The sequence below is a fragment of the Biomphalaria glabrata genome, chromosome 15, assembly GCF_947242115.1.
Source record: "Biomphalaria glabrata chromosome 15, xgBioGlab47.1, whole genome shotgun sequence".
In the NCBI taxonomy this organism is placed as follows: domain Eukaryota; kingdom Metazoa; phylum Mollusca; class Gastropoda; family Planorbidae; genus Biomphalaria; species Biomphalaria glabrata.
The window spans coordinates 25,269,847-25,286,011 of record NC_074725.1 but is presented as its reverse complement, the minus strand read 5'-3'; the positions used below and the strand labels follow the sequence as shown (position 1 = coordinate 25,286,011).

Here is a 16,165-nt window from a genome sequence, read left to right as displayed (position 1 = left end):
AGCGTTTGATTTCTCTCTGCGCATCCAACAGCCTTTCAATTGGAAACACATATTTTAAGCACAAACAAATACACAAAAAAACATGGCGATCACCAAATGGGGAAACCTTCAACGAGATAGATTACATTTGCATCTCCAAACGATGGAGGTCATCTCTGTTAGACGTGCGGACCCGCAGAGGAGCTGATATCGGCTCAGACCACTACCTTGTCAGTGGCAAATGTAAGCTCCGATTGAAACGCCAACCAAAACGAGCCACACGACCCCGCCCATTTAATGTAGAGAAGCTTAAAGACGGCAATACTGCAGCACAGTTCCAATTGAAACTAACGAACCGCTTTGAGGCTCTTGCAGATATATTGACCCTTGAAGAAGAGTGGGCCAACTTCAAAGATACCACTATTGGGTGCGCAGAAGAAGTTATCGGAAGGAGGCGAGGTTCATACAAGGAACGGTGGATACAAGACAGAACATGGAAATTGATAGATGAGAGGAAAGAGGCCAAACGTAGACGAGATCAGAAAAATGAAACACAGGATCGCAGCCTAGCGGAAGAAGCCTATAGGGAAGCAGATCTGAAAGTAAAGAGAAGCTGTCGGCAAGATAAACGGGACTGGATTGAGCAGAAAGGACAAGAGGCACAAGCAGCTGCAAGCAGAAATGACACAAAAACCCTCCATCGTATTGTCCGAGATCTCACTGGAGCAAAGAGTGGACATGGGGCACCAATAAAAGACAAGCAAGGCAAAACTTTGTTAACGAAAGAAGAACAGGATGCAAGATGGGTAGAGCACTTTAAAGAGACCCTTAACCAACTGTCGCCAGACATAACTTACATATTCAAGGACCCCTCTCCAGACAATGATCTCAAGGTCAAGACAGACCCAATAACTGCTGAGGAGGTTACCATGGCCATTGCAGTGCTAAATAATAACAAAGCACCAGGACTAGACATGATATCAGCAGAAATGCTAAAATATGGGGGACAGTGCATTGTTAACAGAATGACTGATCTCTTAAATCTCTGTTGGCGAACTTCAAAAGTCCCAGAGGACTGGCAAAAGGGAGTGATTGTAAAGCTTCCAAAAAAGGGCAACTTGGCAGACTGTAACAACTGGAGGGGCATTACTCTCCTCTCTGTCCCAGGCAAAGTTTTCAGCACTGTTTTGTTGAGACGGCTTCAACAGTCTGTAGATGAAAGGCTCAGAGAAGAACAAGCAGGTTTCCGAAGAGGCAGATCATGTACAGAGCAGATTTTCGTTTTACGAAATATCATAGAACAAAGTTTTGAGTACCAACAACGGCTAACGATCAGTTTCGTGGACTTCAAAAAAGCGTTTGATAGTGTCCACCGAGAATCACTATGGAAAATAGTTAGAGAATACGGTATACCAGAAAAATTCGTCCAGATCCTACGACACCTTTACAGTCAGTCTAGTTGCTGCATTAAAACAGAAGAGGGAACAACAGAGTTTTTTACAATCGAGACAGGTGTGAGACAGGGGTGCATCTTATCTCCCTTCCTTTTCCTCCTAGCCATCGACTACATAATGAGGAGAGCAATGAACCAGACTGCCTTTGGTATTCCATGGCATGAACAACTCCGATTGACGGACTTGGACTTTGCTGATGATGTTGCACTACTCGGGGCTACAAATAAATGCATTCAAGAAATGACGGAGAGCCTAGACAGAGAGGCACCCAAAATTGGCCTCCGCATAAACTTGGATAAGACTAAAATTATGCGAGTGGGATATAAGGCAAAGGGTGTCCCCGTCAGACTTGGCGAGTCAAAGCTTGAAGAGCTGGACAAGTTCACGTACCTTGGCAGCATCATAACAAATGATGGAGACGCTTACCATGATGTAGCGTGCCGAATAGGAAAGGCAGGGAGCATTTTCCAAAGGCTGCAGCCTATTTGGACTAGCCAAGCCATTGGACTCGAGACAAAAATACACCTTCTCAACACAATCGTCATTCCAACTGCTACATATGCATGTGAGACGTGGAAGTCATCTGTCAAAATTGAGAAAAGACTAAATGTGGCTCAACAGAGATGGCTGAGACGGATTTTAAGAGTCAGATACACAGACCGGATCTCAAACAAGGAAATCCTTTGCCGAACTGGGAGTCGAACACTTAGTGAGGTTGTGACTGAGCGTCGCATGAGGTTTGCGGGACATGTTCTACGTCAAAATGAATTACGCACACCAAGAGTTGCGATAACATGGAAGCCAAAACGAGGAAAGCGCAAACAGGGACGTCCTCGTATTACCTGGCGACACACCTTCATGGAGGACCTCAGAACAGTGGACACCAGATGGGAAGAGGCTTCAGACATTGCCAGTGACAGATCATTATGGAGACAGCTTGCCGCCCAATGCGCCGAACGGCGCGGGAGGACCTAAGTCTAAGTCTAAGATTAAGAAGCCCGAGCCAATGAAGAAAGCTTTATTGTTACACCTGATTGGTGAATCCGCTCGAGACTGGGTATCAAAATCGGCCCGGGCATTAACATATAAACCGGCCCACAAATTGTATGTCATACATGGGCGAAGCCGGCATTTTTTTTTGGGGGGGGATCCTCCTTCCCTCCGTACATATATATTTATATGAGTGTGTGTATATGTAATTAATTTTCGTTGGATACTAACCTTTCATTATTTCTGCCGGGTTTTTTTTTGTTGTACCATAGAATAGACGGTAGGATCCAAACATTAGTTCTGGTCATTAAAGCTTAACAAAATATTCTGAGGTATCTACATTGCATTATCCTTCTTCTCTTCTGCTACCCCTTTTGGCTACGCTCATGGAATTGTAACCTCGAAATCCCCTGGAGGGAGATGTTTAGGTCTTCACCCCTTCCCCTGGCTGCACTGGGGCAGTGAGTAAAGTAAAGTTTCCCTTTCAGACCATGAACTTCAACCCTGACTCCCCCCCTCCCCCCGGCAAAGCCCATGTGTCATATGTGTAAGTCTACTATATATATTATATATATATATATAGATGGATAGATAGATAGAAGATAGATATAGATAAAGTTTGATAACGCATCGAAAACTGGATTTATTTTATTTATACATGTATGTGGTCATGTGGTCTGAACACTGTAAACAGTGCAATAGCAGCATTAATGAGTTTGAATTGAATAAATAAATTAATGTTTTAGAAACTTTTTGGTATTACTTACAGATTACAGACACTTCAAAAATAAAAAGATAATTACCTCTCACGCATTTCATGTGCCAATCTAGCCATGCATGTTGATCTCTGACTTAAACTCTGTTAAGTCGTTGGTTTTCCTGTCTGACTCAGATAACCCATCCTATTCAAAGATTTAGAGTATGTAGAAGGTTTAAAGAGGCACTCACTTAATGGTAACAGCTCTCGCTTCATCCTAGTACATTCTCAAAAACGCAAATCGTATATGAATATACCGTGACCCATTATTTCAAATTATAATATAAATCTCCTTTCATTAAATATCAGATGTGGCAGCGCTATATAAAACCAGATCATTAAAGTTCCGTCATTAATAACTTCATACAAAGCATAAGTTTTCCATTATACTGGAGAAATAAAATGTGACCTAGATTTTTTTTTTAATACAATAAACATTTTTTGCTGTTGTAAGTCTTACGTGTAGTATTTTTAGATCTATAAATAAAAATTAAAAATAAACAAAAAGAAAGCTTACCTTTTTTATTCCAAATCGCATAAAGTAGAGTTCTATACCCATTTTGAGCTGTGAATATTTTCCAACTTAATCTGTCTCTTCCCTCTCTACCGATAACGTGATCTATGTAATTATCAAAAGAAGGGTGGGGGAAGGAGTAAAAACAAATGGGAGTACCATCAAACGTCCATGCCGACACGTAAAACGATTAGGCCAAACACAACCTCGACGACATCAATGCAGTGTTGAAGTCCATGCCGCTCGTACATAGCAAAAAGTACGGTCTAACATTTTGCAAATGATAATACGTACAATTTGTATAGTGTAAAGATTTTGATATTCTTGTTGAATATCAAACAAAATTTATTGTCAAAAATAAAAAAATTAAAAAAAAACAAGTAAACGTGTGCGACATCTTGCTATGGTCACTTTTTTTGTTGTAAAGTCTGCATTGAATTTTTTTTTCTTTGGTCGCGACCAGACCGGCCCATCGGGCATTTTCCCGTTTGGCCATAGAGCCAGTCCGCCATTGGATATCTATAATATAAAGCATAGAGTAAGTCGTATGTATGTATGAATGTATTAATGTATGTATGAAATATAATAGAAATCAAAGCTGTTTGACCAATCTTGATAAAACTTGGCATAAATGTTCCTTGGGTACTAACTGGAACAATGACGTATGTAAAACATAGGTCCTAAAACAAGCTTAGTAAGTATTACTATTTCATGGATCTAGGTCATATAGCCATGTTTACGTGAAACAAAACCGAAAGGATAAGGATCTAGATCTAATTTTAAGAACTACACTTTGCAAAAATAGTTTTTTACTTTGACAAATGAAAATACAAAACATAGTTCATTGATATATATATAAATATATATATATATATATATATATATATAAATATATATATATATATATATATATATCATATTTAATAAAATTAACCTTCAAATTTGTGTTTCAAAAGCATTTTTACATAATTCGTTCATAATATCTGCGAATTTAGACGTTCTGAAGTCCTGACATAGGCCTTCTTTATATCCTATTCAAGACCGAAAGGCTACGCATGCGCAGAACTTAAAACCTCACGAACCCAAGATCTACTACATCTTAAGCGAGCAATTATATAGTGCTGGTGACCAAGCCTGAATAATTTGTTGGGGAAAGATCATTTAGCCTACTTACTTTGGAAACATTGTTTTAATGACAAAAATAAGCGATCGGGTAAAGAATCCCAAATCATAGACTAAGAACATTGTGCTAGTATTCTAAAGAAGGATTCATCAAATCAATTTTAGGACAAAAAAGTCGGAGCAGTCAACGAATTCGTATACGCTATAAACCTGAAAAAAAAACTCATGTTCCAGAATTTACCCAATAAAACCTACTCAGCCCCAAAGATCCACGTAGATGGACATCCCTTTAACGTTGTTGACCACTTCGCTTATCTAGGAAGCATGGGTGACGCATCGCCTCCAGGAGTGGGTTGGAGCTATAAATCGTTCCACCTGCCTACAAAAATCAGTGTCTACCAAGGAGTGGTTCTCTCAACCCTTCTATATTGATCTGAGACATGGGTACTATACAGAAAGCAACTGAGACTTCTTGAACGCTTTCACAAAAGATGTTTTTGCTCGACCATGGAATTACGGTGGCAAGACAGCACTAAAAACAGAGAACGTCGCTATGGACAGTATAAAGGAATTTCTTATGGTCCGACAGTTTCGCTGGAGAAAGCACTATCCCGTATGTGGGAACGAACGTTTGCAAAAGGCAGTCTTTTTTTTTTTGTGAGATTAAAGTTGGTCGACGTGACAGAGATGTCCCACAGAAACGCTTTAAAGATCAGCTTAGGCACCAACTTGCTTTAACTGACTTAGAAGAGGACATCTGACTGAAGGCGGCTTCCGATCCGAACGAGATAGCTGGAGATTTTTTACAAAGGCCGCGGGATACACAAAAGAAAATCCTATTTTTTGCGTTCACGAACAGTTGGAAAATTAGTGATGAATGAATCAGAGCCCTTGTAAATATATTAGAGATATATTACTAATTTATGATTTTTTTTTACAAGGTACTAATAATTTAACAAAATCAAATCGTTCCATTTTATATTTTTAAAGATAGTAAGGATGTATATTGTTTGCGTGCAATTATAGACTACACATTTTTAAAATGCGTCGGACATAGCCATATCATGTTGTCTTTTGCAGGAAGTAAAAGGAATAATCCATCCCGTAAAGTTCTTGAGCAGAAAACTGCTGCCCAGATAACAACGGTATTCGGTGATTGAGAGAGAATGCCTTGCTATTGTTTGGGGGGTGCAACACTGGTCCAGATATTTATACGGCGCTAAATTCACAATTCAATGTGACCATAGACCACTGGTCTTTTTAAAGAGCGCGACATATGGGAATAATAGAATTTGTCGTTGGGCTCTATTATTACAATCATTTAATTTTAATGTAGAACATCTAAAGGGCAAACTAAATGTAATTGCTGACTTCCTATCTAGACTAACTTTTTTAGCTATGTTGCTGTCAGGAAACATTCGAGCAAAATGATCAGCAATATCATGGCAACTGTTAAATGAGTAATGAGAACACACCACTTTCAAAGCCCATAGTATCTCTGCGTTGATTGTCTCCTCTGTGGTCACGTGAGATTTGATTGATGATTGCGCCTGGGTTGACGTAGAGGTTGTTGGTATATTTTGGCTAGGATCAATGACTTGAGCAGCTTGCACCTGTGGGGTTGGTGGCATAGCTGTAGGACAAGTGACAGTCGCTGTAACTGTAGCAGCCTTTTTAGCAAATATGGGTGCAATCATTAAGCAGCCATCTGACTTTCCAGACTCTCGCTTGTGTTTATCTGATTTCATATGAGATTTAAGTGCTGCTTCACCCATGCATAATATGTCAATTTGTTTTTTACAATGACGACAAAAGGCTTTGGTGTCACTGACGGATGATTTTTGAAGCCAAGATCTGTAAATATCTTTTTCAAGCCAAAGCGCATTAAACGATGTCCCGTATTTAGGCATTGTAATACAAATGTAGGTTATAGATCTAGAAATAGATTTGGATATCTAGTATTCTAGGACAGTCCGATCAGATGATAGAACAATCAAGTCTCAAGACTAGAGCTACGTAACAGACTCTAAATCTCTAGCTTAGGCTTAGATAAAGACTTGATTAAAGTTAAACCAAAGCCAAAGCACAAATCACAATAAAAGAAACGTAGATCATATACTTTATAGATCTCGAATAATCTAGATCTAGAAATAATAATCTAGTCTAGATATATTTAGATCTAGGCCTAGATCTAATTATTAAATTCACAATACACATAGATCTAAGTAATAATATGATCCGATGAAAATATAAAGGCACAAAATGAAACAGGAAAACAGTTTTGAAGATGCGTAACGTAAACTTTTGATCCAATTTGGATGAAAATCAACGTGTCCACTGAAAAAACGATCCGATATCGATGCTTTATATAGTGAAGGAGCGGTAAACACCTTCTGCGCAGACTCGGAAACGGTAATTTCGAATTTATTTCCGCCCGCGCCGGCCCATCCTCTAATAATTTTTTTTTTAAGCCGATTTTTTTTTTTTTTCCCGATCGGCGAAATTCCAGGACATTCAAGGAGATATTTTAAAATTCCAGGAGATTTCAAGGACTTTTTCAGTTTTTTTGAAATTCAAGGAGATTCAAGGACATCCTTGAATTTCAGGAGGCCGCGGACACCCTGCAGCTGTCTCATTCTGAAGCTGTATGCAACCAGGTGCTCTCTTATTCTATGTCAGTTAAAGCAAGTTGGCGCCTTAGCTTGTCTTTAAAGCATTTCTGTGGTACCTCTTTATGTGCATATGACATGTTAGGCAAATAGGTTTTGCCTATCGGAAGGCCATTTCGGAATATATAGGTGTTTAAAATGAAACTCCAAACATCTGGACTTCCATTAACCAAGAAAATAAGCTTAGGATTCAAAGAGACGACACTGGCATTTCAGCTAAGACAATCAGTAAAATTAATAGCAACTTTAATTGCAGTCCACCAAACAAGATAAAAAGAAACAAGTGTGGCTTCAATAGCATTGATGATATTTAGTTTACTTTTATCTCATTTACTAGTATTACTATTTCATTGACTAAGGTTTTTTATTGTCAAATATGCATAAGTACATGTACTAGTTCCTGCAATTTGATGAAAAATAATAATTAAATTGTGTGTAGTCTATATACAAATGTTTATAAGAGATCACAGCTTCTAAAACTTAATTTACTTAATTTCAAAACTATGATTTTGTGTTCTGACTCTACTCTAAATAAATTATATTTTATTTTAAGAATGCAAAGTTGGAAATTCTGTTCTGATGAAAAAAAATTATTAAAATAAAGTAGATGTTTATGGTTTCTTTGTATTTATTTTTAAATTATTTATTCATTAAAAATTAATTGTTCATTAACATTTACTTGAAGTAAAGATCAAAAACACAAATTCAATACATGATTAGCTCTCAATTCATGCAGATCACAGCCCATCACTTAAATGTATTTACTGTCAATTCTACACACTATTCATTTCAAAATGTTGCTTTAAATTGTTATATGACACAATCAAAGTACTGGTACCTCACATTGATGTAGGCCTAAAGCACCTGAAATAATGACAAATTTTCATTCAATAACTTGTACTGTCATTTATTATCAGACGTGTTAAAACTAATGACCTGTATCGTCATCATTGGCCTCCTTCAGTCATAGAAAGACTAAGGTTTCATCTCAGAGCACACTTGCTCATGTGGCTGTGGAGCCCTATTTTGGAGACACTCCCGTCCACAGATAGCACAGGTTAAGGTGGCTTTTGCTTCTGTGGTAGAGGAGCTGGCCGTTTTTCGGACTGTACGTTTTTCTTCCTGAGCTGAGACCTATGTACTTTCACTGTCCATAGCTTTCTTGGTCACTGTCTCTCCATCTGTTGCGGTCTAAAGCTATGTCTTCCCAATTGTCAGTATTGATGTTCACTGATTTGAGGTCACGTTTTATTACATCTATGTAATGGAAGTGGGGGCGACCAGTTTTTCTTGTGTCAGTAGTGTGTTAAAACTAATGACCTGTATATATAAAAACTAATGATACAATAAAATTGAAGCATTAGTCAAAAAAAGAAAAATTTCACTCAAGATCTATGTGAACTCTGCTTGAAAAAAATCATTTTGAAATTAATTTTTAAAAAAATTATGGTTCTTTAGTCAATGGAATGATAGCAGCAATTATTTAACGATTTCATGATTATCCATTCATTTCAAAATACTTATAACTGAAAAATAATTCATAAGGTTTAGATAAAACCATTTGAAATAATGATTATAATTTTTTTCTTAATTTGCTTAATTCAAATCTAATATAAACAAGATTTCCTCTGTCAAGAAACTTATGAGGGAACAACATGCATGTTGCAAAGGGAATTAAGAATATTTAATTGATGTTGCTTTTTTTTTTGCCAACATTTTAAACCTTTGCACCAGGTTTTAGTTTTAAGGAGAATGCACCATATTTTATATGTTAACTTTTGTTAGATTCTTATTTTAATTTTAAAAAAGTAAAATTTCCCACTCATCTACTGCACTCCCTCTTGTTTTAATGGGGCTCAGATTAATAGTTTTCAAGTACAATATCAAACAGATTTAAAGATATACTAAATCCAAACCTGTTGGCTGAATGACAGGATATACATAAATATGTATACAGCTTACAGTATAATATATATATCTTAAATTAAAATTGGTCCAAGACTTTTAATTTGCAACATGATGGGATTTTCCTTTCTGGTGGTGCTATGCAGGAGTCCAAGAATCTCATCTTTTCTCATAACAGAAAGTTATCTAGTTATAAAAATAAATAAAAGGATTTAAAAAAAAATAAAAAAATATGTGTGACATATGTGTTGACCATGCTAAACGTATATATGTTATTAATTATAGTTGTATAATTTTGCCATTCTAAAAATAGTCTGTACCTAAAAGGAGCTACTGCGTTAATGTGTAGACATGGCCCTGACCTTAATAGTTATGAATTATTACTATAGGTGAAGGCAGATGTTCAGCTAATTTGATGCACATTGAACTAATCTAAAAGCAACTATAACATATATTATGATTTACATTTTCATGGAAAACTAGTTTTTCAAAAATACAAGTACTTCAGCTTATGAGAAAAGTACATGGGAAAAATTGCAGTACCTTACCTTTAAGAGGTGCAACCAATCATTGACTTTTCAGGAATGCATGCCTTTTTCTTGCATTTCCAAACATAACTGTAATTATACAATTAGGCATATTGGTTAATTTCTTTTGAAAACATTAAAATTAAAAAATAATATTATTAAATTGAAAATGTTGTTGTATCAAACATACAAATTATCAGACAATTTTGCCTAATTTCATCAAACAGTTTATTGTAAAGGAATGGCCTGCACAACAGCCAAGGTATATTAGGCATTCATGAAAGATGAATGTGCTTAAGAGTGTTATAAATTTAAAAAAAAAATAGAGAAAAATGTTAAATTCCATCCCAGATATTTGGATGTTGCTTGACCATGAAAATCACACAATTCATAAAACATCTATTAGATAACTAAAATAAAAATTGTATAGTAGTACTTACATTAAATATTGAATGGATGCCCAGAGAGTAGAAATAGTATAAGTATGATCCTTGAGCCATTCTGGTACATCATCAGAACTGGTTGCCATGGTTCTACTTGTTAATAACTGAAACATTACAAACATTTTTTTTTATTTATAATTTATCACAGACTAGAATAGAAATGTTGCCAGGAAAAATACCAATGGTTAGAATACACCTGATGCTACTTTTGTAGCCTTATTACTGGTTAAAATGCACCAAAACTTCATTAGTTAAATCTGATAAGAAACATATATGTATCACACAAGTTCAAGTTTATCAGAGTGTCATAGCAAATAATTAACTAGATATGTGAGTTTTATATTAAAGTACTGAATTTCAGGGGATAGATCCAACTTGACACCACATCATTTATTATTTCATGAACTCATGGGTCTGGGTATGGCATGGAATGGAAACTATTATTTAATATATATGGGGTGTAGGCAAGGCATGGATTATAAATTGTCTTGTATAGATTAGATTGGGTAAAACTGCCAATCGAAGGTAACTTTTACTGATAGATCTGGACTTAGACTTAGACTTAGGTCCTCCCGCGCCGTTCGGCGCATTGGGCGGCAAGCTGTCTCCATAATGATCTGTCACTGGCAATGTCTGAAGCCTCTTCCCATCTGGTGTCCACTGTTCTGAGGTCCTCCATGAAGGTGTGTCGCCAGGTAATACGAGGACGTCCCTGTTTGCGCTTTCCTCGTTTTGGCTTCCATGTTATCGCAACTCTTGGTGTGCGTAATTCATTTTGACGTAGAACATGTCCCGCAAACCTCATGCGACGCTCAGTCACAACCTCACTAAGTGTTCGACTCCCAGTTCGGCAAAGGATTTCCTTGTTTGAGATCCGGTCTGTGTATCTGACTCTTAAAATCCGTCTCAGCCATCTCTGTTGAGCCACATTTAGTCTTTTCTCAATTTTGACAGATGACTTCCACGTCTCACATGCATATGTAGCAGTTGGAATGACGATTGTGTTGAGAAGGTGTATTTTTGTCTCGAGTCCAATGGCTTGGCTAGTCCAAATAGGCTGCAGCCTTTGGAAAATGCTCCCTGCCTTTCCTATTCGGCACGCTACATCATGGTAAGCGTCTCCATCATTTGTTATGATGCTGCCAAGGTACGTGAACTTGTCCAGCTCTTCAAGCTTTGACTCGCCAAGTCTGACGGGGACACCCTTTGCCTTATATCCCACTCGCATAATTTTAGTCTTATCCAAGTTTATGCGGAGGCCAATTTTGGGTGCCTCTCTGTCTAGGCTCTCCGTCATTTCTTGAATGCATTTATTTGTAGCCCCGAGTAGTGCAACATCATCAGCAAAGTCCAAGTCCGTCAATCGGAGTTGTTCATGCCATGGAATACCAAAGGCAGTCTGGTTCATTGCTCTCCTCATTATGTAGTCGATGGCTAGGAGGAAAAGGAAGGGAGATAAGATGCACCCCTGTCTCACACCTGTCTCGATTGTAAAAAACTCTGTTGTTCCCTCTTCTGTTTTAATGCAGCAACTAGACTGACTGTAAAGGTGTCGTAGGATCTGGACGAATTTTTCTGGTATACCGTATTCTCTAACTATTTTCCATAGTGATTCTCGGTGGACACTATCAAACGCTTTTTTGAAGTCCACGAAACTGATCGTTAGCCGTTGTTGGTACTCAAAACTTTGTTCTATGATATTTCGTAAAACGAAAATCTGCTCTGTACATGATCTGCCTCTTCGGAAACCTGCTTGTTCTTCTCTGAGCCTTTCATCTACAGACTGTTGAAGCCGTCTCAACAAAACAGTGCTGAAAACTTTGCCTGGGACAGAGAGGAGAGTAATGCCCCTCCAGTTGTTACAGTCTGCCAAGTTGCCCTTTTTTGGAAGCTTTACAATCACTCCCTTTTGCCAGTCCTCTGGGACTTTTGAAGTTCGCCAACAGAGATTTAAGAGATCAGTCATTCTGTTAACAATGCACTGTCCCCCATATTTTAGCATTTCTGCTGATATCATGTCTAGTCCTGGTGCTTTGTTATTATTTAGCACTGCAATGGCCATGGTAACCTCCTCAGCAGTTATTGGGTCTGTCTTGACCTTGAGATCATTGTCTGGAGAGGGGTCCTTGAATATGTAAGTTATGTCTGGCGACAGTTGGTTAAGGGTCTCTTTAAAGTGCTCTACCCATCTTGCATCCTGTTCTTCTTTCGTTAACAAAGTTTTGCCTTGCTTGTCTTTTATTGGTGCCCCATGTCCACTCTTTGCTCCAGTGAGATCTCGGACAATACGATGGAGGGTTTTTGTGTCATTTCTGCTTGCAGCTGCTTGTGCCTCTTGTCCTTTCTGCTCAATCCAGTCCCGTTTATCTTGCCGACAGCTTCTCTTTACTTTCAGATCTGCTTCCCTATAGGCTTCTTCCGCTAGGCTGCGATCCTGTGTTTCATTTTTCTGATCTCGTCTACGTTTGGCCTCTTTCCTCTCATCTATCAATTTCCATGTTCTGTCTTGTATCCACCGTTCCTTGTATGAACCTCGCCTCCTTCCGATAACTTCTTCTGCGCACCCAATAGTGGTATCTTTGAAGTTGGCCCACTCTTCTTCAAGGGTCAATATATCTGCAAGAGCCTCAAAGCGGTTCGTTAGTTTCAATTGGAACTGTGCTGCAGTATTGCCGTCTTTAAGCTTCTCTACATTAAATGGGCGGGGTCGTGTGGCTCGTTTTGGTTGGCGTTTCAATCGGAGCTTACATTTGCCACTGACAAGGTAGTGGTCTGAGCCGATATCAGCTCCTCTGCGGGTCCGCACGTCTAACAGAGATGACCTCCATCGTTTGGAGATGCAAATGTAATCTATCTCGTTGAAGGTTTCCCCATTTGGTGATCGCCATGTTTTTTTGTGTATTTGTTTGTGCTTAAAATATGTGTTTCCAATTGAAAGGCTGTTGGATGCGCAGAGAGAAATCAAACGCTCGCCATTATCACTGATGTTTTCTGCAGAGCCATATGGTCCCATTACATATTCAAAGCCAGTTCGGTTGGGATTGATTTTGGCATTAAAATCTCCCATCAGTAGAATTAGGTCGTGAGTAGGTGTTTCATCAAGAGTGGTTTGTAGTTGATTATAGAACTGATCTTTGATGGTATCTTCTGCATCCTCTGTAGGGGCATAAGCTTGGATGGTAGTGACTTTAATTTGCTTTGTTTGGAGTCGAGCTGTAATGATGCGGTCACTGATCGGCTTCCAAGCAATTAGCGCTGAAGCTGCTATTTTAGACATGATGATTCCTACACCACCAATGTGCTCCTTGTCATGTCCTGAATATATTATTGTCTTGCCATCATTGATAATTTTTCCACTTGACGTCCACCGCATCTCGCAGATCCCAAGGATGTCCAGCCGATAAGAGTCAAACTCTCTTAAAAGTTGGGCCAGTTTACCGCATTGATTCAGGGTTCTTACATTCCACGTGCCTATAAGAGTCGGTTTCCTTGCGTTGAAAGGCTTGCCATGTATCGGGTATTGGACTTCCAGTTGGCTTTGATCCAACACCGTCATCAGGGTTTGGCCGCCCTCGCCGCATGTATAGTTTTCATTATGTGTCGAGTTTGCCGTTTCTGTAGCAATAGTGGTTTTACAGGGTGGGGTCGCTAGCCCCACGCCAAACCCTCCTCCTTTCTCACCCGGGCTTGGGACCGGCATACGGCGGAGTTAGATAGATAGATCTGGATCAGTTATAAATTTATGGGACCTAGGCCTGCATAAATTTTATCTTTTATTTATATATTTTATGTACATATATAACTAGTCTAGAATCTATAATTATATCTTAATAATAATTTTTGTAGATGTCATATAATATCTAACATATTAAGTATAGATCAGTAGATTTAGAATTTTAGCTAGTGGAATATTTTTATATCCTAATCTGAACTGGATCTATATATCTAGAATTTAGATCAGTAGATTTAGTATTTTAAGGTAGTAAAAACTTTTATATTCTAAATCTAAACTGGATCTAGATCTAATTATTCTAGAAGCTTAGATCTAGAAGACTAGTTGTCAAGATTTGACTACACTATGGCTAAGGCTAATGCACTAGCTTAGTAGGCCTACTAGATAGATCAAGAGACATAGTACTAATAGACTCGTCTTGCCTCGTTGGGCCTCTCAAATCAGCTTCTACATACTTTAGAGACAATTTAGGAAGGTGAATATCGATCCAATTCAAAGATCTACAATCTACATGTTAGAGTCTAGCTAGAGATGCTAGATCTAGACAATCTAGTCTAGAAGGCTTATCAATAAAAAATAAAATCAATCATTTCTAAAGTTTGTAAAATTATATGTAGATCTAATCCATCTATTTATAATATAATAAAAATCTATGTCTACTTTTTAAATATTTAAAATGATATGGCTGATGATATTAATTATTTTAATTGAGACATTGACATACTGTCACATACAAAGTAACAAAATAATTAGATCTTATACTAACTCATAGACTCATACCGTATTGTATTAAACCTTCGAGTTTACATTCCACTATCTTGACTTGACTATATTGACTAAATAAAGGGCACTATGATTATAGATGTAGATTATTATCTATGATGATGATGTTTATCAACTGGTAGATCTATAAGTAGTATCGTCACTTTAAGTATAATCAGTATAACCACTGCATTCGTTTCATTCACTGTCTCAGCTGTATCAATAATCGTGTGAATGTGATGTCTAGATTTAGATATAATTGATAGATTATAGATCTACTATTAAAAAGTATTAACTATACTAACTATAGTGTCTATACTATAGTATAGCCAGTATGACTCGTATGAGTATACTCATATACTGTAAAAGTGTATAATAGTAAGTAAGTATAGCTATACAGACTAGATGATCGATAGATGATTAGATCTAGACTCTAGACTCGATCTATTCTATAATAAATATTCATATTGACAATTATTGATCTCATGTATGGTCTAGATCTAGATAAAATAGAGTGGATCTCATGACTGTCTACATTAGATCTATTGATTTTTTTTTAAAACGTTAAATAAATCTAGACCTTAGTCTTTAACTTTAGTCTAGGTGTTGTAGATCTATATTATTCTAGATATTATACAAGAGATCTAGATCAATATAAGTTTCGGTTTTTTTAAAATTCGCATTCGAAATTTTAAATACCCAGATTTAAGTATTTATATACCCATATTGGTAGGTCCGAGTTAATCATTTATTAGATCTATTAAAGCATGTCTATATAAAAGATTATTATTTTAAAAATATATTATTATATAAAAGATATAGTTATGAATATTTACTTTAAAAGATTAAACAAAATGAATTTTTCCCTTTTGCCAATTAACACTCTGGCTAGCAAAAAGGATGACTCCTCAATACTGTGAAAAGACGATAACTGCATGAGTTGGTTTGGAATTGTATTTTGTAAGACTAATTTTCAAACATATCCTTCATGAGAGAGAACGAAAAAAGGTTGTCAAAAAAAAAAGCTGGCTGGACTACGCAAATAATGGACCAGCCTCTCTCTCTTGATATCTTGTTAAGAACATTGGTGACCGGGAAAAGTGGATGGTTTGGTTGCGCGGGACAGATGATAAAAATGACATTTACATAAAAAAAATTCCAGATTTTGTGTAAAATACCCAAATGAGGAAGTACTGGAAACACCTATTTTAACGAAGTGGCCTTAAAAAAAAAATCTTTTGTGACGATCCATTATTCAGGGAAATTGTATCTATTTTATCAGATAGTCAGAAAATGGATAAAGTTTTTAC

The 16,165-nt window shown here is 37.2% G+C and overlaps 1 long non-coding RNA gene across 2 annotated transcripts; it reads right to left on the bottom strand.

Moving 5' to 3' along the window:
* Positions 1–8,818: 8,818 nt before the first annotated feature.
* Positions 8,819–15,480, bottom strand: LOC129923193 (uncharacterized). Of its 2 annotated transcripts, XR_008775122.1 has the most exons (5): positions 15,436–15,480; positions 14,874–15,098; positions 10,358–10,464; positions 9,939–10,007; positions 8,819–9,576 (listed from the first exon to the last, which is right to left on the bottom strand). It is a non-coding gene; the product is annotated as an uncharacterized LOC129923193 (long non-coding RNA). The 2 variants fall into 2 exon arrangements; XR_008775123.1 differs by lacking the exon at positions 15,436–15,480 and having other exon boundaries at positions 9,934–10,007; positions 14,874–15,424.
* Between the last annotated feature and the right edge of the window lie 685 nt (positions 15,481–16,165).